A 22,317-nucleotide genomic window follows, 5' to 3' on the forward strand; every position below is an offset into this window, starting at 1 on the left:
TGGAAATAACTTTAATTTTAAGATCACACAATTATATTTTTTCTTACTGTAGAAATAGCTTAATGAAAAACCTTCTGTGTACCATGTATTGGGTTTGTTTACTGTGGATCATGATAGATAGGGAACAAAACCTTACATTTCAGCTTTTGGAAAATTTTATGATATTCATGTCCATGGCAATAAAACTTCTTTGGCTCCGGTGGGGGTGCCTCTTTTGTTTGACTGAAGTGTTATGACATGTCTATATCCAGAGACGGGATAGAGATTTTTTTCTTCCTCTTTACATTTATTTTTTCCTTCCGTTGTCTCCCATCTCCTCCTATCTTTCTAGCACCTACTCATTCCCTTTGTTTTTTTCTTCTATGCAAAGCTACTGAGGGTGCCTGCAAAGAGAAAACAAAATGAAGGTTGTAACAGTGCTTGAAAGCTGTGTGTGTGTGTGTGTGTGTGTGTGTGTGTGTGTTTCCATTTAGTAACTATAACTATGAAAGAAAGCATATTCAGTGCTTAAAAACAGTGACATCGAATATTTAAGTATATCTTATGGAGGTGTTATCTATTTGAGGGGCTGTCTTATATTCTCTAGCAAGGTATACTATCCTACTAGTTAGGGCTGGGCTTCACAACCTCACACTATTGAGATTTTGGACCAGATAATTCTTTGTTGATGAGGGGCTCTCTTGGGCATTGTAGGATGTATAGCTGCATCCCTGCTTCTACCTAGTATATGAAGTAGCACACCTTTGATGCTCAGTGGTGACAAAAAATATTTCCAGCCATGCTCTGTGTTTCCTGTGGGGCCACATGGCCCTTGTTTGAGAACCACTGAGTTAGGGGAACCTGAGTTTATCAGCCTTATTCATGTAGAGGCAGGGCGGTTATTTTGAGGTTATAGCCAATGCTTGAAAAAACTTGGCTTAAAAACAAAAACAAAGACATCTTCACTTAGCATTGCCAAGTGAGAACTTGTGAGAGCCTCTCCTCTTCCTTGACCTCACCAAGGACCCTGGCTATGACCTCTGCAACTTCTCTTTACTAGTTGATGAAATAATCTTTTATGTGTCTAGGAATATAGTAGGAAGGGATGCAAATTTTTCCAAGTGATGCAAATTTTTCCAAGTATCTGGTTGACACTCGGATTTCCTTTTCTTATAGAAATACTGGTATAAATAGAGGGTTAGTTTTCTGTCCTAGGAATATGGTTGTATATAGAATTTATCCTCTTTGGATGGGGAAGCATCTAACGTAGAAATAGTGTGACATTCTAAGCCAAAATTCTAACCTTAGATGAGCGTAATCCCCATAAATGTTCAACTTCTCACTAATTTCAATATTTATAGTGAAACTATAGTGCTGAAAATATACAGAAATTTAGAAGTCCAAATTTCTAGTTTCACTGTGTCTGTCCTTGGGATGCTCTGCCTCTTGATTCTAGAAGTGAAACCCATTTCAATCTTTCATTTAGAATATGTCACCCAAAGGGTGGACTTTTGGTGCCTAACGTGACACTAAACATAATGACTCATTAACAGGAGAGGGAGTTCTCTTTCCATCACAACCCACCTTTATAAGAAAAGCCAAAAGAACCTTAGGATTTATAGCTGTGTCAACTAGCAGGACTTAAGACATTAACCTTTTTTTTTTTTTTTTGAAGTCAGCTAATTGGGAGTAGTTTAAACACAAACAAATTTTTGTGCATCAGGGAAATCATAGGTAAAATTATCAGTAGTTGCATGTATTATCCTAGAAGAATAACTTCCACAATATAAGACACTAATTGTTTAGCTAACCTGTTCCATGCAGGAGACTTTTTGAGTCAAGTCTGGGATTGCAGATGTTTTATACAGAATGATTAGTAGCAATAATAATCAACATTGACAAATGAAAGTGGCCTTACATAGTTTATACCGAATAATGAAAAGCCCACTACACTAGTGATAGAAGACAAGTAAGTCAGAACAGCTCTATTTGGACATTTGGAGCCTGAGAGTGAGAGAGTTTTCATGGTTTGAGACAGACTAGAGGGAAGCCGAACTCTACCTAAAATAATAACATCTTCCATTTGTTAAGTCGGGTTTACAAAGCACTGTCCCATGCATAATCTCATTCTCGCAACAATCTTTTGAAGTAGAAAAGATGGTTGCAATTTTCATTTCCATTCGCAAATGAGGGACTAGCTCCCATGACTTTATCTCCGCTTATATAGCCAGTAAGTACTGGGCTGCAAACCAGGACCCAGGTCTGTTGGACTTCTGGACCAGAGTGATTTTCCATTCCACCCTAGCCTTCCATGAAGTTATTGGGAGTTTACACCATTCCATGCTCTGCTGTTTTCCAAGGCCTTCACCCCTGATTCCTTCCTCCATCTCACCAGGACAGTGACATTGTACAATTCTGTTCGTTTTGCATGCCCCTGGTGGTGTACACCTAGAGGGTCCCTGGGGCACTAAGTACATAGACCATGTAGAATTCCATCTAATGGGCATTGTCTACCCCAGTGTTAATTAAAATTGTATAGTGACAGTTTCAGTGAGTAAAATGGCTCTCTGTGCCTAGAAAATTTACAAGAATCAGTTTTTTCCCCCCTTGTTTCCTCCCATCAATATTACAGCACTTAAAACACTGTTTAACTCTAGAATACTGCTTGTGAAAATGGCCACTCAAATCCTGCTGAATTCAAAGAAAGAGGTACCCCGGCTTTTATTCCTTTAATTAAAGAACTATCCTGGTATCGTTTGACACTATATCATTTCATCTTGTTTAAGATGATAGAATTTTATCCGTTTGAATTTGGTTATACTGGAAAAAGCACATTTTTGCTTAATACAAAACTATGTATCTCTGAACCATGCTATCAAGGAGTAATAGAAATGAGCTTGTTTATCATTTGTTTCTCCTAATTAGTCAAGTGTCTTTTGTCCTGTTTTGTTGTACATCCTCCCCCCTTTAAAAAATACCAATATACCTTCTATTTTCCAGAAGTTATTTGTCCTCTTTTCATGAGTGATCAATTTTGTGAGACAAAAATGTGTGTAAGAAGATCAGTTGAGTGACTAGAGTAGTGTGTGGTTTAACAGGTCAGCCTGACAGGGAGTAAGGCCAATTAGATGGAAGGAGAATGACCTGCCAGGTTTAGACTTTGTAACTTTATGCTCCCTCCCTTATTCTGTTTTCTGTTGTTAAGAACTTTGATTTCTAGTACCAATATATAACAGAATGAATACTAGGTAAAGAGTAAGAATGCCACAACTTTTTCTTCTTATAGCATTTGACACCTTTTCAAAACATTCTTCTATAGTATGAGTTATTTTACTGTTGCAAAGTCCAGTATGCAAGGCAGGAATGGGCAGTCTTATTATTTTCATTTTATAGGCTAGAAAACTGAGGCTCAGAGATTTTATATGCGAGAATTGCCCAAGTTAATCAATTATGTGACAGATTCTTTATGTTATGCTGTATATCTTATTATTTTCACCCAGAATAATATTAGGAAATTGAAGGTAAAAACACATTTTAAGCAATTTTAAATTCTTTGTGGAATGAAGTGAGATATAAATAAAATGCAAACAGCAGGTAAGACTCTTATTAAATAAATACAAACACTTTTGTTCATACTTAATATGTAACTTACTATGTTCTGCAAAACAGAAACCAATAGAAATTAAGTTTGGAAGGAGCTTAGAGACTCAAACCTCATCGTGGAGCAAGACTTTGTCACGGGTTGAATTGTGTCCCCTCAAAAAATATGTGGACGTCATTACCCCCAGAACTCAGAATGTGACCTTATTTAGAATAGTGTCTTCATAGAGATAGTCAAGTTAATGTGAAGCCATTAGAGTGGTCCCTAATTCAGTATGACTGGTGTCCTCATGAAAACGGACAAGTCTGATGCAAGGACAGACACAAACAAAAGGAAGATGGTGAAGAGACAGAGACACAGAGAAAGCTACTGAAGATGAAGGCAGAGATTGGAGTGAGGCATCTACAAGCCAACGATTGCCAGGGACCCACCAGAAGTTAGGAGAGAGCACAGGGCTCAGCCTCCCTCATGGCCCTCAGAAGGAACTAACCCTACTGACACCCTGCTTTTGGACTTCTAGCCTCCAGAATTATGGTGTGATTTTAAGCCACCCAGTTGTTGATAACTTGTTTCAGAAACAAGTTGGTAACTTGTTTCACCAGGAAACGAATACAGACTTCCCTCTGTGCCCGCCTTCTACAAGCTGCTGCAGGCAAGCGCTGCCGCTGCCCCTATCCTTCTTGCTGTCATAACTGCTCTAAGCCAAGCAGCGAGACACTGGACTTTATACGGAAGGCAGCGGGGAGCCATTGGAATATAGTAAGAGGAGGAAGAAATGATCAAACCTGTGTTTTAAATGCTCCCTTTGGCTGCAGCTTGGAGAAGCGATTTGGGAAGTATGGTGGGGGCAAGACCATAGACCAGTAAGTATGGTTTTATACTGGTCCATTTGAGAGATGATGAGGGCACAACCTGAAGTGAGGAGACACAGAATTTATCATCCTCCTTAGGTTTCCAAGATGTTAATCAGTACAGCCTCATGTGCAAGCTCTCTCTTAGCCTGTGGGCCCGAGAAGGGTGGACCAGCTTTCTCTTGGTAACATTCTGGTCAGCCATGCGTCACTACTACAAACATACTCATAGTGTATGTTTTCTGAAGCCCAACTCGTAGTAATTTGGGGATTACCACACTCTTCCCTGGACACAGGCATCTCATGCTTTGAGCTCTGCATGCTGGTTTGTTTAATGTCTTTCAGCAGTATATGAGAGCTAACCTGCAGACGAGTGACTACACTTCCAGGGGAAACTACATTATGAGTCTCTTTATTTGAATCAAGATCCCTGGAATTTTATGTCTCAACTCTGATCGTGGTTTTTACTATAATGAGCCTAAAAGGGTGAAGAAGTAAGATGTTATAGTAAGTGATGGGGCAGAATATTTCAATAAATTAGAAATTAGATTAAGTTTAGAGCCATCTTGATACTTTTAAGGCACAATTGTACTACTATATACAGTTGGAAGAAAGAAATGCTGCAGAGGCCTTAGTTCACATCCAATTAATCTCTCAGGGTAATTTGTTTACTGGATACTGCTGCCAAATCTGTGAGTTGCTTTCTTCAGGGGTAAGGGTTAGTTGATGAAGTGATTTATTATGTTTCTGTTACACGGCATATCGATCTTGCTCATGGAAAATGTTAACCGTGTCCCTTCTCTATCATTCATCTTCCACTTCCCCCATTCGTTATCCCCATCCCCCATCAGTAATTCTTGTATTACAGAGGGCCATCTCATTAGGAATATTCCAAGGTCAGTGAATGGCACGGCTCTGTGTGTTGCTGCAGAATTTTAAAAAGGCATTCATTACTCAGCATTGCAAGAGGGAATTAGCATTTAAGTAAGAAAGTGTTACAAAGTCTTGAAAGTGGATCCTTCCTTAGCTTCAGTGAGAAATCCAATTCTCAGATATTTGTTTTTATTTTCATATCTCTCAACTGCACCAGCTCTCACATCTTTAATCCTTTAGTCCTGCAGTGGAGAACAATATGTGGGCCGCTCCGTGTGATACTGAGACCTTGTTTTCAAAAAGTTATGAACTATTTCTGGCATACGTAAAACTATAAGAATAATATAGCAAGGAGTCAGATAGACCAATGGAATAGAATAGAGCCCAGAAATGACCCACAAATAAACAGAAACTTCATATCTCAGGATTCTGCTTTTTTTCCCCTTTAACTGGGTAGTGGGCCTTCCCAGTACTTTTGGGGATGATGCAAACTTGGCACCATTGGGTTCTTGGGACATGATCCCAGTAAATTCCCCATGTTGATCATAGTCAGAATATAATGAGATATTTCTGACATTGAGCAAAGTGTTTCACATCTACAGCAATAGCACAGCAAAACACCCATGGTTGTATTTATTCGAAAATATCCTGGCAAAATATTTTGGTCAGTGTGTAATACTGTTATAGTCTCTAACATCTTGCATTAAATGACCTACCAACTTCTGATGTCTTCAGTCTAAAGTCCCAGAAGAGGGAGGAAACCAGTGGAGGTGGTCAAAGGAGATGCTGTCTCCCTCCATCTGTCTTCTCACTGAAGAGTGAGAAAGTGACAAAAGCATGCAATGAACCCAAATTCTGCCTCCAGGTGAGCCCTGAAGCCCAGGGTTTCATTTAGGTCCATGTTTCTCCCTATTCCTTCGTACAGGTTATGTGTCCTGTTAGGGTATAGGTCCTCATTCAAGCAGAAGCTCACACATACCTTTTTACTCTCAATCCGCGAAGAATATTTTCCTTTTGTCCCTTACTTTAGGGTGGAGGCAACCTTAGTTCCAAGTGGCTTTGGACGGCAGGGAATTCTAAGATAGGATACTCTTGCCCCAGCCAATTGGATATGTGCTGCTCTCCAAACCTGCAGGTCTCTCTTGCAAACATAGCTCTCCCCAAGGAGGGAGGAGTAACTTCATTTTAGGTTATTCCATCTTTTGTTCCCCTTCCTCCCTTAGTTTATAAGCTGTCTTCCCTTCACCCATCTCTGCCTCTCCCTCACCTCTCCCTCCAGCCTTTTTTAGAAGACTAGATTGTATCTCAGATAACTCCTAAACTATCTGAGATAATTCCTAAACTCAGAGAGGTAGTCTTCACTACAAATAACCTCAGATTAAAGATATTCTACTGTAACTTTTAATTTAGTCCTTCAGCCACTAGATGGATTTAAGTAAGTAAGGACTCTGCCCCTTCACCCCCCAACCCCACTTTGTAAAAATAATAAATGGTAACCAAATTGAAGAAAGGGCCTTTGAGAACTTAAGAGTTCTGGAGTTATTCATAGGATGAATGCATTACTTTTGTTTTTGGTACGAATTAACAATACAAATGACCTTTCAGTTGAAACTATTCCTGGACTAGGTGTAGGAATGATTCAGTCTACGTCTTTATAACACAACTGGTAGGAAAAAAGAACCTAACACCCATATTTACCTTAGTCTAAATGGAGTCAATTAACAACAAATCGTCTGGTTATTTTAGCACTATGTAGAAACATAGATTTTAAGTCACTTTTGGTGATTCAGAAAAGTGTTTTTAGAATTATCTACTTAATCCTTTGGTGAACAAACTTACCTTGTTCTTTTTCCTTATTTTCCCTTAAAAATACATTTTTCTTTTTGCTTTGCATTCAGATGTATTCCTGTTATGACACAATCTGTGACGGAGAATTTTTGTTTTCTTTAAGTCTGGGTTTCTGGGTGTAGAGAATATACAGCAAAGAGCAAAGAAGCCAGATTTGGGGTTTAATACAGCTGGGTTTGATTCCTTGCTTAACTCCTCTGAGCTTTAGTTCCTTAGGCTGTAAAAGGAAGATAATAATATTTACCTTATCAAATTGTTGGCAGGATGAAGAGAAGTAATGGAGAACAACAATGCCAAGCGATTAGTAGGGACTCACTTCTTAAATGTTAGTTCCTTTTTCTTTCTGTGTGGGCAGATTGAGGTTCAGCTCTGTTTAGCCCAAGTATTGATGGATTCATTCAAAATGAAGCAAATTTATTCCTAATTCACGTTTGTCATTCATTCCCTCTGAGGGAAATCAGAGGAATGAAATCTTCAAGAGGACGGAATTGTTGGCAGAGGAGAGAGTAGAACCCATATGTTCCCTTTTCTCAAACCCAGACCGTTCCCCTTACAGTTTAGCTTGACTCCTTGATCCAGTAAGCCTTACCCTTGATTTCTGTAAAACATGGCAGCCACCTAAACAAATCTCCCAATCTAGTAACCAAAGGGATACGAGCAAAAATGCTCACCATCTACGTGGACATCAGGTTTGTTATAACATAATTTGTTAATAAAGACCAAGTCATACTATATATTAGGTTGGTGCAAAAGTAATTGCAGTTTAAAAGGTTAAAAATAATTGCAAAACCACAGTTACTTTTGCACCAACCTACTAATTTGTATGTCCGTGGTTACTCTTTCATTAATATCCCTCCTGAAACTTAGAAGTACTCAGAATGTGGATGTCTTTTTGGTGTAGCATGAGATGACACCCAGTGGTAAGCTTTATGATCAAGGAATGTCTTGTCCAAAGGGTGTGTGCATTTAAAATTGGACAGAAGTTGGCAGATTTCACCCCCATAAGCAATTGGACTGTCTGGTTAGGTGAAAAATGTTTGTCTTTTTAAGAATTCACTGACCCATTTTGATTTTCCTTATTCCTCAGCCCCTCTGTCCTCCCGGCCGTGTTCCTCCCCTTCTCTTTCTGTCCATCCTCTGGTGTTTTGGTTGAGATTTTAGATTGCTTAAAGTCTTTTATTAGAAAGCATCCACGCAAAAGGGGATTTAGAAGGACCCACATTTGAGACATTTGCGGGAAACTGAATTCAAAGAGGATGAGAAAGGCAAGGAATCACTCTCAAGAATTCATCAATAGCAAAGTATTAATTCAACACATGGTTGACCTGAAATTCCTACTTTTTTTGGAGTGGGATTTTAGGAGGTGAGGCCTCAAAGATATTGAAGAATTGAGAAGGCCTTCTAGTCGACTTGTCCTATTGGGACCAATGAATATATCTATGACCTCAAATGGCCTAACGTTCAAATGAAAGGTGTTTGGCAACACCAAGTCCAGCACATCTGCTGCAGTTTCAGTGTAGAAAAGTTGTAGGTGTGCGAGTCAGCCTCCCTGCGGGGTTAGGAAGTGAGCTAAAGATGCCTTGGCCTCCTGTAAGCATCCTTGAGACCCATAGCCAGTCTTCAGATTATCTACAAATGATTTACAATTCCTCACGGTACCATAGAAAGCCAAGCCCGTAATAAGCATTTGTTCCTTGTCAATTTAGAACGTGCTAAAAACGAAATGACTTTGGATTCAGGGCCAAAACCCCGAGTTTCTTTATGCGTCTAGGCCACTCTGGTGTCCCAACTTTGGCTGGAAAGCCCCTGCCAATCCTGCGTAGGGAACACTGAATTGGTCCTCCTGTGACCTCCACATGCCTTTGTCCTCCCTTCCTGCACACTTTGCAAGAGCTGTTCATGCTCATTGAGAACATTAGGGTCAAGGTGATTGACTCATTTCAGTGTTTTTCCAACAGGAACACATTCATTCATTGTTTTAATATGTTTCCAGGCAGTATAACATAGTGAGTGATTAAGAGCACGGACTCTGGAGCCAGATGGCCTGGATTTAAACCATGAGTCTGCCACTTAACATGTTACTTACATGCTCTGTGCCTCAGTTTTCTCATCTGTAAATGGGGGTAATAAAGTATACGTACATACATACATATGTATGTGGGTGCGTGTGTATAGCTTAGCAAAATGCTCAACTTACATTAAGTGATCTCTATGCTTATAATTAATACATTTTTTAAAATTTCAAACACTAAAGATAAGTGGAAAAATGCTTACTGTGTACAACTCTTGCAGACATTTTACATACATTAACTTTGCTCACAATAATTCCCTGGATATCGTCATCCGTGTTTTTTGTTTGTTTGTTTGTTTTTTATAAACGGAATCTAAGGCACAGAGAGGTTACAAGGAACTTACCTAAGTTATAATACAAAATGGCCCAGCTGGCATTAGAAGTCGGACTCTAGAGCCTGCAGTTGTAGCCACTGTGCTGTGCATGAAGCGTCTCTTCACAGAACATAGAATCTAATGACTCGAGCATACTGGCAGCCATACTAATGGGAGTCCCAGCAATGGCAGTAATAGGAATAATGCCAGCCAGGTTCTAAGTGGGCATGTGTGTGCCTGAGACTATGCCCACCACTTTACATGCCTTACGAGGGAGGTACTGTTAGAATCCCTGCAGATGAAGAAACTGAGAAACACAGCTGCCATGCTGGCTACCATGTGGCCAAGGTGTAATTTGAGCCTGAACTTGTTTGAGTCCAGTGTCCTTAGCTTTCATGCCACCCTGAGTGCCTCTGGTTGGGATTCCATGCCAGGACCAGGTGGCCTGGGTGTGTCAGGCAGGACAGCAATATGGGTTCATCAGACTGGGAAGCTGTCCTTAGCCCTCTCTCATCTGATTCGGCCTGGAAAGACACTTTTCTTTTTTTTTTAAAGTCCCAAAGAACATTAAAATACAAATTCTCCTGTGACACTTCACAGGGACTACAAACAAGTCTTTTGTTTTGTTTTCAAGGGTGAGTCCGTTTCTGATCCTCAATATGAATGAATTCACTGGATTTTCTTAAGCTCGAATCAAGTGCTGATTAAGCCACGACTCCCATTTTGGATCTGTTGGGGGTTATAGGCAAGAAGCTAGCACTAAGAAGCCTAGTGTTTTCTAGAAGATGATAAAGGTATTGGTCTTTGTAGAAGAGGTGAGGCAGGGCAAGTCATCTGTATGCCTAATATGGATTTCTGGGACAAGCCCTTTGGTGTACATGGGACAGAAATCAGAAACAGACCTCTGACGCCCCTAAGAGCCCAGACAAGACAGCTCCCCCTGACACAGGGCAGAGGAAGGGAACAAAGAGCAAAGTTCTTGGATGTAACACCCTATGCCAAGAACATGGGACAGAGAGGGAGGTACCACATTGAATAATAGGTAGTGCTCCTCTTTTTGATCACACGAAGTATGGGCTTTTCCCTCTTCACTATGCCTTTAGTGAAGACAACTGAAACTTGAATGGTTTATGTTTTGGATATTTTAGATTTTGGCAATATTCTTCCTCAGCAATTTCTCAATAATTTTGAAATAGTACTCTATTTTCCTTTCCCCTTTGTTCATATGTTGCTTGAATTTTTTAAAGCATGTATGTAAATACAGTTTTGTATTATCTTTAATACCTATAGAAATAAATATGTATATTCATACAAACATATACACATAGAACATATATTTGTTTTTTCTTAAAACTTTTGGGAAGGGAAAAAAATTGCCGACTATTCAAGAGTAGACTTCTCAGGTATTTTCATTTTTCTAATTTGAGATAAATTAATTAAACTGAGCTATTTCATAGGTGATACTTGTCCCCTTTAGATAATGGAGTGATGCCCTCACAGAACCTGAGCTTAAACTGCCACACTGCAACTGTGACAGACATTTGGGTTCTTAAGAGACATGGAAAACTAGCCAAGATCCAAATATTTGGGACTAGTCCATAACAAAAAGTAAAGCAAACATTTACATGTTGATTAAAGGAAGTTCTGGGGGAGAGTGTTTCCACCAGCTTTGTTTTAACATGAACACATGGATATAGATATTTCTGTCAAAATTAAGTAATTGGTAACTCCATCTGAAGGGCTGTCTATTCCATTTTCTTTCTGAGGCATGAAGACAGGCCTTTTGGGATGAGGCCCTTTGGACTGGCCAGCTGCCGTGTAGGATTTAGCTGTGAAGTACTTGGGCTTTTTGAAAAGGAGTATTAGTATATCCACTTTGGCCATGGTTTTAAAACATGGGACTTTATAAATATTATCATTTTATCATTTTTTTTAGCATCATAATAAAAGGTACTGCAGTTTACAAGGAAAAGGACACTAGATTCTAAGATCCTTGAGGAGAGGCACAAGGTATTATTCTCTCCTTCCTCCCTGGCATCAGAAACACACTCGGTGTATAGTTGGTGCTCAGGAAATATTTATTGAAGTGAATTCCGTATGAAATGGTGAGTAGCCAGTTTTAAGAAGAAAGAAGATAATTGTCTGTGAAATTTAACTTATACTATCCTTTCAAATTTGGCTTCAGAGGCAGACACCTTATCAGCTCACTTTAGGATACACCCTTAGGATGGAAACAATAATGGAGGAGTGTAGTTCTGTTGATTTTCATTCATCTCTCATTTCAGTGGGTACTAATTAAGGGACAATATTATTTTTCTTACCTTCCTCTCCCCTTTAATTAATTCATTGGTTCACCAAATAATGTATTAAGCGTATGTTTTATACCAAGGATTGGGTTAGGCTATGCGACTACTAAGGTAAATAAAATCTCATACTCCCAAAAGGAGGCAGGTCAATAAATTAAATTAATTGTTGCAAGTGCCCTGATAAAAAGGATTCATCGACATGGTACTAACCTCTCTTCTTCTGTCTTCTTTATTCTTTCTCTCTTTGAAAAGTAGAATTCTTGTAGGTTGTGTGGACGTAGAGGACAAATTCACATCTATTATGTCAGCTATGTTCCACTGTAGCAAATGCATTGAGAGTTTATTAGTGAATAAGATGTGGAGTGTATCTGCAAGCAATCTTAAGTTTATTGGGGTAATTAGATTGCTGTGGCTAACCATAATACTAAATCAACAATAGAAAATGGGATAAGCAGGGATTGGTAAATCTCTGAATGTGTTCAGAGGCCAGAAAGAACAATTCTGGGTGTGGAGGGGGAGGGAAAAAAGGAGGGAGGGAGGAAATAATATTTCCATATATGCATATTTACATATTAAGTGCTCAATGCATATTTTTCTCACATATATGAATCCTCTGTTTTTGTACTTTTTTTCGTGAATCTCCTATTGTTTTCTAACTTCTAATGTGGGTGTCAATATAAATGTATTTTTACCTCTATGAGGGCAGAGTCCACATCCTGTACTTTTTCTTCTTGATAGCAGGGAGTTTTCAAACTGTTTCCCAGGCACTAGAGAATTTAGTTTGGGTATGTTCACCAGAGGAGTTAGACATTAGATCTATTTGGAAATTGCTGATCGTTTTTCCTATTTTTGTCTGTAAGGATATCATTTCAGAATCCATTTCCCTTTTTCTCTTTCATCTCAAAACGTTTTTTCATCTTCACTTAGTAGTTGTTCTATACAGTTTTGGCTATGCATATATGGAAGGCTGTCACTTGAAAGGAAAATACATGTTTTGCCAACATAAGTGGGAAAGGAATAATATATGTTTATCCGTGACCTAAATAAGAGACGAAAAAATAATTCATATGTTTTTACAGCTATTCTACTTCTGCACTCAATGTGACCATAGGAAACCTAATACTTATTGCTCTTACTTATTAGCAATATTTTAGGTTTTCTCTCCCTCGCTTCCAGTTAACATGGGTTATTGGCTGCAAACAAGTACAATTATTGCTTTTTTCTTCATTTGAAACGTTTCCATATTTTCAGGGTCAGTCCAACTCAATAAAACAATTACAAATCGAGTGCCAAGAGTATACAGAGCACTATACTAGAAGCTTCCAGAGGCCATGGGGCTGGGGAGTAGGGAGTCCCTGCCTTCTAGGGGCTCACAAGCCAGCATGGAGGAGGACACTTACATGAATCATTCCTTTATCAAATAGACTGAAAAATACTACAGCTGAAGAAGAACACAGTTCTGTGGGAATTGAGAGGAAAAAAAAGAATAATCTATACAGCGCTATCCAAGCTTATGAATTTTGTTGGTTAGTGACATTGTTCCATGACGCCTCAAATCCCCACTCTACACCATGCCAGGCATATACTGTAGAGACTGCTTAGACTATGTTGAAAGATGGTATACATATGTGCTAAAACTAAAGAATTACAGAAGGATATGCGGTGGAAAATAAGTCTATTTCTTAATACATTCTGTCATTTTTTCTCTCTAGAGACATACAGTTTTCACAATTTCCTGTGTCTGATTGCTAAAGATTTGTTTCTGGAAGATCCTTTCTAAAATTTCATCGAATTCCACCCAGTATAATAAACAGTGTGCTCATGTGGTAGGTGCTGTTAGGTACCGGGAATACCAAGACTAGGATTCTGATCTATGAGCGTTCACAGTATGATACCACATGGTATAACTTGGAATGTAACATGTTCAGTGACATAATAGAGATGCTGGGTAAGTGTTCTGATAACTCAGAGGAGGAAATGAATGACTCACTGCCCTAGGGTGGGGCTGGGGCGGTTTCATAGAGGTCATGATGCTGCAGCTGGGACTTGGGGATGAGAATTCACGAGACTGAGGTAGAGGCAAGTAAATCCTAGGCCAAAAGAACATATATTTCAAGAGGTAGAAGACTGAAACTATGTGTTGAGTAAGTTTAGACTTGAGGGTATGTGCAGTGGTAGATATGTCTGGAGGTTGAGGCCAGATTGTCGGGACATTGAATTTCTAACCCTGTGAAGTTTGGACATCACCTGTGTAAGGGTGCAGGGAAGTGGTTGAAGGAGTTTAAGTATGGTTGGGATATGAAGCACATCTGTCTTTAGAAGGATACTCGTTGTGGTCCTCTTAAGGATGGAATGGACAGGAGAGAAAGTTTAAGTGTGGGGATGAGTTAGGATTATACCTCTGGCTGTCACCTGGACAGGATGAAATGAGAAGGTGGCAGTGGAAATGAGACCTGAGAGAGATTACAGAATGAGAAATGACAGGCTGTGATGACAAGAATGCGTCAGGCACGCTCCTGTCTCAGGATCTGTGTACCTGCTAAGGGGCATCCATGGATGACTTAGGCACCATCTTTGGCTAACATCCGAGTGAGAAACAGAGCATTCTCAGGTTGCAGAGTAAGAAATGAGAAGAAAAGGGAACCCTGAGAAAACATCAACGTTTAAAGAGCGGGTAAATAAACAAGTTTCAGTGATGGAAGCAAAGTGTTGGATTATAAAGGCAGAATGAGAAATGGTCTAGACTAGCACAGCAGTGGCTTTTTGATCAAGGAGAAAGTGTTCTTTAGTGTCTAACCACTGCAATCGAGAAGTCAAGTAGAGTGAAGATTGAGAGCTTTGGCAATTAGAAAATCAGTGTTGACTTCTGTGGGAGAATGTGCCTTATTTGGCAAGAAAAGAAAAGTGGAGGGCCTTGCGGGAGAGGAGGTGAACTGACTGACTCCATTGGCTGTGAAGGTGGGCATCGTGGAAGGAAGTAGGGCTGGGTGTACCCTCTCCTTCTCGTGTCATCTACTCAATGAATTTTGCCCAGGGTGCTTGGTAAATGTGAGGGCAAACAGCGGAGCTGGAGGAAAGAAAGTTGGTTGTATAGCGTGTGAAGGATGTGGAGCAAAGCAGGGAGAGTGTGAAGGTTCAGCAGAGGCATCCATTCCTGGCACTGAGCCTGGGACGTGTCTGTCCGCTGCCTTCACTAGCAAGCTGTTGTGTCGTTTCTGTTGAGTATCTAATTCTATGCATAAACCCAAACGAGATCATTTTCTCTGTGCGTTTTAAATTTCGCCCCCAAATTTCACATCGTTTTGCTTATAAAATTTGCTCGTCACTTTTCATCACAGATGGTACCAGTGCTGTCAGCCTCTTTCTGACCTGCATCAGTGTGAATGCAAAAAGTTTCTTTGCAAAGAGCACGGTGCCAAATATTATAGAAGGTTCGTGTGCGTAGATCGAGATGTACAGATTAATGACCACAGTCCTGACGCGGTGTTCTGGAAACAGCATCTGTCTACACGAGGGGGAAGCCAGGGAGTGTGTGAGGTCAGCGGAGCCCGGAGCTTGAAGCGCAGCGTTAGTGTACGGCATGCTTCTGTTGTTTATAACTTTCTGTAATGTGTGATAACAAAGAGCAGTGTGTGGTAACAAAGAACACTCTGTTACCACGAGTTATTTTAACCACCAGCCTTCGGCTGCTCAGCCTTTTTTCCCCCTTCTTCCTCACAGCTCTGTTTCTGGCTCCCTGTCTCCGTCACCCACTTCCACCTCCTCCCCAGCTGCTCCTCCTGTCTCCTTGTGTGAAGCCCTTCCCCGTGCTTGTTTCTCCTCCATCACGGAGAACGTGCTGGAGGCTTTTGGCTTGCTAGCGTTAGCAGTTTGCCATTAGTTTTCCCTCTCCATCTCTACCAAGGGTTCTTCTTCACACTTAGAGAACCGCAAAATAAAGGATATTTCAGGGCCCCTCTCAGTGCAAGGGAAGTTGGAGGTGTGTCTATGAGAGAGACAGAGAGACAGAGAGAGAGACAGAGAGAGAGAGAGACAGAGAGACAGAGAGAGAGAGAGAGAGAGAGAGAGAGAGAGAGAGAGAGGAGACGGGGTGGGGGGTGGGGGGGGTGAGGAGGGTATCGAATCACTCCACTGTCTAACCTGTGAAGGAGGATAAATCAGAAGTCTTGAGAGTTTCATAGTTGTTTTCTCCTTTCCCAGAGGACTCCTTGTTGTCTTTTTAATGCTACTGAGCCAAAAAACACAGAATAAGCTTTATTAAACTGGCCCTCGAAAAGTCACTGTATTTTGTTCTTAAAAACCTGGCCTCAGACTCTGAGTGGTAACTGAGCTCCAAGTGACTCTATTTGACCCTGTGGAGAGAGGTGGGAAATCAGATGTGACCATGGTATAAATGACAGTGAACCCAGAATGGTTACACACAGGCAGTTTGTTTCTCTAGAGACAATTTCTGCATGCATTGCCTTTTATTCTGGCATGAAGTAGCAAGTGCTATCAGAAATTATTGATGTAAGCAAATGTACATAAGGCAAAGGTATGGTAAGCTTTACTGATCATCTTGCGTAAATTTCAAAGTAGAGAGTGATTTTTATAGTGTTCCCTGCACTTTGTTTGGCTTGGTATGCAGAATCACATGAAATATTTTTATCAAACCCCTTCACTCTTAAACCTCACTGTCCACATCTTCCATGGTATAAATCATACCGAGAGAATATAAAAATAATCCAAAGGTTTCAATTTAAAAATCCCTGAGGATTGGCTGTGTGACCTTTGGTAAGTCAATACATGTCTGCATCTCTGTTACTTTACCTATAGAATAGGGGAGTTGAACAACATTAATTCTAATGTCTTGTCCATTTCAAACATTCATTATGGGACAAATTCAGGGCTGGAAATGAGTTCAGTTCCATTTGTCTGGTAGCAACTACCTAGAGGGCTGTGATCAGGATTATAGACTGTCAGGCTCAGTTGGAAAGAGTGGAGCATTGATTAGTAATGTCTGCCTTGACTGCAGTAATGAGGAGTGGTGGCATCTGTTTGTGTTTTTGCCATTCCTGCTCTAACCCTATTAGGAGGGACCACAGGGAAATTGTGTTTTCATTCTGCGCATGTGTGAGCGTGCGTGCGCGCATGAACCAAATCATCAGTGAAACCACAGGCATAGGTTCTGTTTCTATTCCAAATGATTTAGCTTCAATTAATCAAATTTCTATTCCCTGATTCATATATCTTAAAACCAAGGGGAACACAGGAAAGGATGTGTGGATTACTCATTTCAAACACATCACCATCTCAAATTCAGCCCTTCTAAAAACTTGGTCACTTGCAGAGGATGAAGTACTAAATTATAGCCAGTTACTCCCCTATTATAGTATATCATTGAGCCCTGAAACTTGACTTTTTTATGATCACTGGCCTAGGAACAAAAAGGTTTAGAGAAATTTGTATGGGCAGTCATATAAATTCCATCTTAAATCTGTTTCAAAGTGAATGCTAATATTTTTTTATAATTACTCTAGGATGTTTGACAAAATTATATTTTCAAAATATCCAAGTGAAGAGTGGAGAGCTACCAAACAGTGTTTTCAGAATGCTGGATGGGGATGGGTGATGTTAATCAGATTTCAAGGTTCATGTTGACCCACTGCCTCTCGGGACACTGATCAAAGTTTCGTGAATCCTTCTGATGAGGAGTTATTCATCAGAGTTCTCAGCACATAATTATGGACTGTCAGAAGATTTCAGTTTTGTGTAATAAATGAGTAGCATGCCTGCGGCTTGCTGAGGTGTTAGCTTAATAACCTCCAAAGATAGGTGGTTTTTCTTTTCCCTCAAGACCTGAGCAAAATGTCTTATATCTTTCCCACCCCATCTCAAATGAAGTTGAAAGTTTAGGAGTTAGATTTCTTTAAAAGTTTATTTCCATGAAGAAGAAACACAGCTTCTCATTTTCTTCTCTTTTCCTTTGTTCTATCTTTTGAATTGGAAGCATGACAGATTTTGTTTTCAATGCCTGAATCTTGGTAAGAATGTGTAAGTTTTTCCTCCTACCACGCATGGTTATATACAGTAAAATGTTAGTAAATCGGTGCTGATAAGCATTGCCACATTTAAATTGCTGCCTGTATGATACTCTTACTCAGGGATGCAATTATTTCCCTTGGTTTTGACAAGATGTCAGCTGTGATATGCTCAGAGCACAAACATATCCTAAAACACAATAGTGTATTAGAAATCTTTCCAGAGGAAAACTCAAGTATGTATCTGGGGCTCCCATTCTGACTCCAGCCTCTGTCTTTGGCTGTTTGTTTAGATTATCAGCTGATTATGCACATGAAGTACATAATTTAAGAAGCACGAATCAATTTATTTAGTGATCATAATTAACAGGTTTCTGGGAATAGTTTTGCCTACATCTTTAAGTTTGAGAGTATAAAGAAATGGAGAGCAATTTATCATTAATCATTTATTGGTAATGGTGGTGGAGATACTTTATAATAGCTTCTAGAGGGAAACAGACGTGGCTAGCTTCCTATAGAATTGCATTGCACACCTACTGTGTGTAGGCCACTATTGAGCATATAGAGATGCATCAGATACAGAGCCTGCCAGGGAGGATCAGATAGTGTAGGTGGCAAAGTAATATTAGTCAGATTAGGCTAGTTGCTACAATAGACCCCCAAATCTCAAGAGTTTATTTTATTTATTTCCAATCAAAGTTTATTTCCAACTAGTGGGGGGGCTTTCCACATGTTCATCCAGGGACCCATGCTCAATCCACTTTTGAGTCCATTATCCTGGAGGTCTACAGTGTTCTCTCTGTTTAACCAGATGAGGAGCAAAAGAAAAGAGGATTATACATCGTAGGTCTGAAAATGGGTAAGTCTCTTCTGTTCACATCCCACTGGCTGAACTCAGGTACATGGCCAAGTGTAGGTGCAAGGGAAGCTGGGAAATGTAGTCTGATGTACTAAACAGCTGGCAGCCTCTGCCATCAGAGGTAAGTATGTGTAACATAAGGAGACAGGGTTGAATGTGGTTGAGAACAGGATGGGGAAGGCTGGGAGAGAGAAACTAGATGCTTACAAATATTTTGAAAAGAAATCAAGTGGGTCATTTTTGTACCAGTTTTGTCTGGTACAAAACATAACATGGTAATCCTCAGTGACATGTTGGAATTTGAGTGTTTGGCCTGCATTGAATATGAAGCTCATTGTGTAACCCAAGAACAGCTAAGGGATCCATGATGGCCAGTTATTCCTGGAGCGGACTCTACCATTTTGACTGAGAGCCAGTCAGGCAAGCCTGGAAAAATGCCTTGTAGAGTAGAAACCCTGGCTATGGAAATCTTGTATCCCTGTGGAGCTGTGAGTGTAAAAGGACTGTGGATGGCAAACAGAGCCATTCTTCAAATGCTGTTTTCTTCAGAAGTGATAGGGTTATAAAGGTTGTACGATGTAGCATAAAGAAGATCCAGTAGAAGGCCTGTTTTGAGGTACTGCTACCACTTGTGCTATTTGCCCCCTCACTTTATCTTTCTCAGCATCGGTATCTGTAATGTATCTTTAATGCCCTACATTTCTCCCATTGGCGACTGTCTGGGATTTCAGGTTCCAGCCAACTCTAAGATATGTCCTAGTCATAGCCAGGATTAGAGTAAAAAAAAATCTAGAGGGAGGGGGATAATGCCAAAAAGCTCATTAATCAAGATAAATAATATTTCACTGTAAGATTTGAAGTAGTTGGTATTAACACACATAAAAATCTTAATGGTCAAAATATTAAAATTTAACATAGAAAAGAATTAGTATTACTAATTTTTCCTTTTGCCTCAGCTCTAGTATGGCTCAGCATAGCATTGTTTATTATCTTGTCTTTATTTAAATTAAAATTTTGATATTTTGTTCCTAGTGGATTTTTTGGTATTGTTGATTACTGAAAACTTTGCGTTAAAGTGTTATTTATCTTGATTACTTTGCTTTTAGAGCCCCCTTAAATAGTGTATTGAATCGAATGCCTCTCAGTTTACCCTAATCTAAGCCCTGATTTACTTGCTTCTGCATCCCCTGTGCTTAGCACAACACCTGAGATATGGCAGATGCTCAAGAAATGCTTATGAATGCAAGGATGGTTGGAAAATAAAGGGGTAAACTAACAGGTGAGGTGTTTTGGAGTTGGAAAAAAGGGTGGTTTTGGAATCATGGTGCACAGACTCCCATTGAATTGTGAGGCCAGGTTTCACAGTGGCCGAGTACACTTGCTTAGGTCTTCCAAGCAGGCAGATACCTGAGCAGACATTTAAAACAGCATTTTCCAAACAGATCCTTGTTTGTAATCTTCTTAAAGGATTGTGCCTATTTTCCATCTGTTAGGAGGCAAGTACTCATAGTGTCCTCTCTCAGTGTCAAATACGTACCTATTTCTTTTTTCTTCTCTTTTTGTGAAGGGTAATGTTTATGTTTATCATTGAATGTCTCTTGTATGTTGGGTACTTTTAATGATCACAGTAACCTTTTGAGGTAATGTTTTTTAATTCATTTTTCAGAGGTGGAAGTGGAGACTGATTCTGCAGGTTTGGAGAGGTAAAGCTAGGATTACCGTCCAGGTTTTTCTGCCTCTGTAGCCTGCAGCCTCCAGCACTGCAGACGTGCTTAGGGATAAAGGCATTTCTTTGAGCTGTGTCCCAAAAGCAGAGGCATAGGGTGAGGACTTTCAAACTGTCCTGCTCTATGCTGATTGGGGGAGCTTACCTGGAGAACCAGTGAGAAAATCCAGTCAGTGGAACAAGTTGTTTCAGGTTTGCAGAAACTGCAGGAGTGTAGGAAGGAAAGCTACCTTTCGGAGCAAGTAGAGGGCAGGCATCTCGGCAGTCTTTTTCCTAGTCTGGCTTTTAGCAGGATTTTAAGCAAGTCAAACGCTCTGGGCTTCAGTCTTTTCTTCAGTGAAGAGGGAATAATTCCAGTACCTATCATTTACCACCTTTGTTGAAAGTTGTTGAAAAGGTATAAAGAAAAAAGTATTTGTAAGTTAGGAGTATTGTCTATGCACAATTTAAGTATTTGGAATTTGATCCAAAAGCAATGTGACCCTGTTTCAGGTGATCAAAGAAGGTAAAGATATAAGCCGAAACTAAACTATAGTGGCACATGGTACAGGGAAACCATTTTTTTCTTTTTTAATTTTATTTTATTAAATTTATTGGGGTGACAATTGTTAGTAAAATTACATAGATTTCAGGTGTACAATTCTGTATTACATCATCTGTAAATCCCATTGTGTGTTCATCTCCCAGAGTCAGTTCTCTTTCCATCACCATATATTCGATCCCCCTTACCCTCATCTCCCACCCCCAACCCCCCACCCCCCACCCCCCTTACCCTCTGGCAACCACTAAACTATTGTCTGTGTCTATGAGTTTCTGTTTCTATCTTGTTTGCATTAAACGGCTTTACATTTGAAGAGTTTAAGCATTACCAAAACTTCATTCACTTTAACAATTATCCTAAAGAAGGTAGGCTACACTTGCAGCAAATGGCCTGGAATTTTTTTTTATTATTATTAAATAAAGGAAGCTTAATCATTTTGGTGGGGGTGGGGGTGGGAATGTGGGTATTTCAAAGCATAGATTACTCTTATTTAGGACTTTCAGTGCCTTTTCTAAGCTCTAAAGTAACTAAACACATTCTTTTTTTTATTTCATTAAAATTTATTGGGGTGACAATTGTTAGTAAAGTTACATTGGTTTCGGGTGTACAATTTCTTAGTAGCTTCAATGAAAGTACAGCCAAGAGCTTTCATGCCAAGTTTTAAGCTCGAGCAGATTTTTTTTTTTAAGTCATGTTAGAAACCCCCAAAAGAAGGGGGATCATAGTGAAAAATGCTGACCTGTACTTGACAGTAAGAATGGTAGCACCACAATTATAATGGTTTCTTCACTACATTACCCCAGCCTAGCTAGAAAGGATCTCTTGGTTTCCTTTTGTGGTCAAAAGATGGGGCTTCTGATGGAACAGCTTGGTGTGTATGTCAGGCAGGAATCTCCAGTTCTGCTTGGGCTATTATTGGAGCCATAAAGACCTCCAAAGAGCCCTGGGGCCATACAGTTAGAGAATCATAAGATTTGGAAGGGAACTCAAATTGTCTAGATCTGTGGTTGCCAGACTGGGCTCTACTGAACCCAAGAGTTCCACAGAAGGGTGGGGGAGGGCAGGTGGAAGCAGGGCTCTGTAGAAGCTGTTGGTGGAGTGGGGCCCCTCAAGTAGGCACAGCATGCTCCATACCTCTATTTTAACTCTGCTTTTATATGCTTTACATACTGAGTTTGGTGGGAGATTATATTTGCAAAAAGGATTCCATTGAGAAGAATAGTTTCCAAACCTTGATCTGGCATAATTTTCTCTCAGTCCAGGAATTTACTTTACAACAAACTAGATGAGGTAATTCCTTCTCAGTGTACCCTGCTGCAGTCATAAGG

At 39.9% G+C, this 22,317-nt stretch overlaps 1 protein-coding gene and 1 long non-coding RNA gene across 7 annotated transcripts in view; one reads left to right on the plus strand and one right to left on the minus strand.

The window, feature by feature from the left end:
- The window catches only part of GLIS3 (GLIS family zinc finger 3), a 597,994-nt gene that overhangs the window by 335,843 nt on the left and 239,834 nt on the right, over positions 1 to 22,317 (plus strand). The window lies entirely within an intron of this gene.
- Positions 1 to 22,317, minus strand: part of LOC141571338 (uncharacterized) — a 31,715-nt gene that overhangs the window by 9,040 nt on the left and 358 nt on the right. Inside the window, exons 2-3 of one of the 2 annotated variants that reach the window (XR_012496099.1) lie at positions 20,594 to 20,822; positions 12,059 to 12,161 (exon numbers count right to left, since the gene is read on the minus strand). This is a non-coding gene — a long non-coding RNA (uncharacterized LOC141571338). Of the gene's footprint in view, positions 1 to 12,058; positions 12,162 to 20,593; positions 20,823 to 22,317 lie in introns of those variants that run through there. The other variant, XR_012496098.1, reaches the window with a different exon arrangement.

This window comes from Rhinolophus sinicus, linkage group LG04 (genome assembly GCF_036562045.2).
Source record: "Rhinolophus sinicus isolate RSC01 linkage group LG04, ASM3656204v1, whole genome shotgun sequence".
NCBI classification, from domain to species: domain Eukaryota; kingdom Metazoa; phylum Chordata; class Mammalia; order Chiroptera; family Rhinolophidae; genus Rhinolophus; species Rhinolophus sinicus.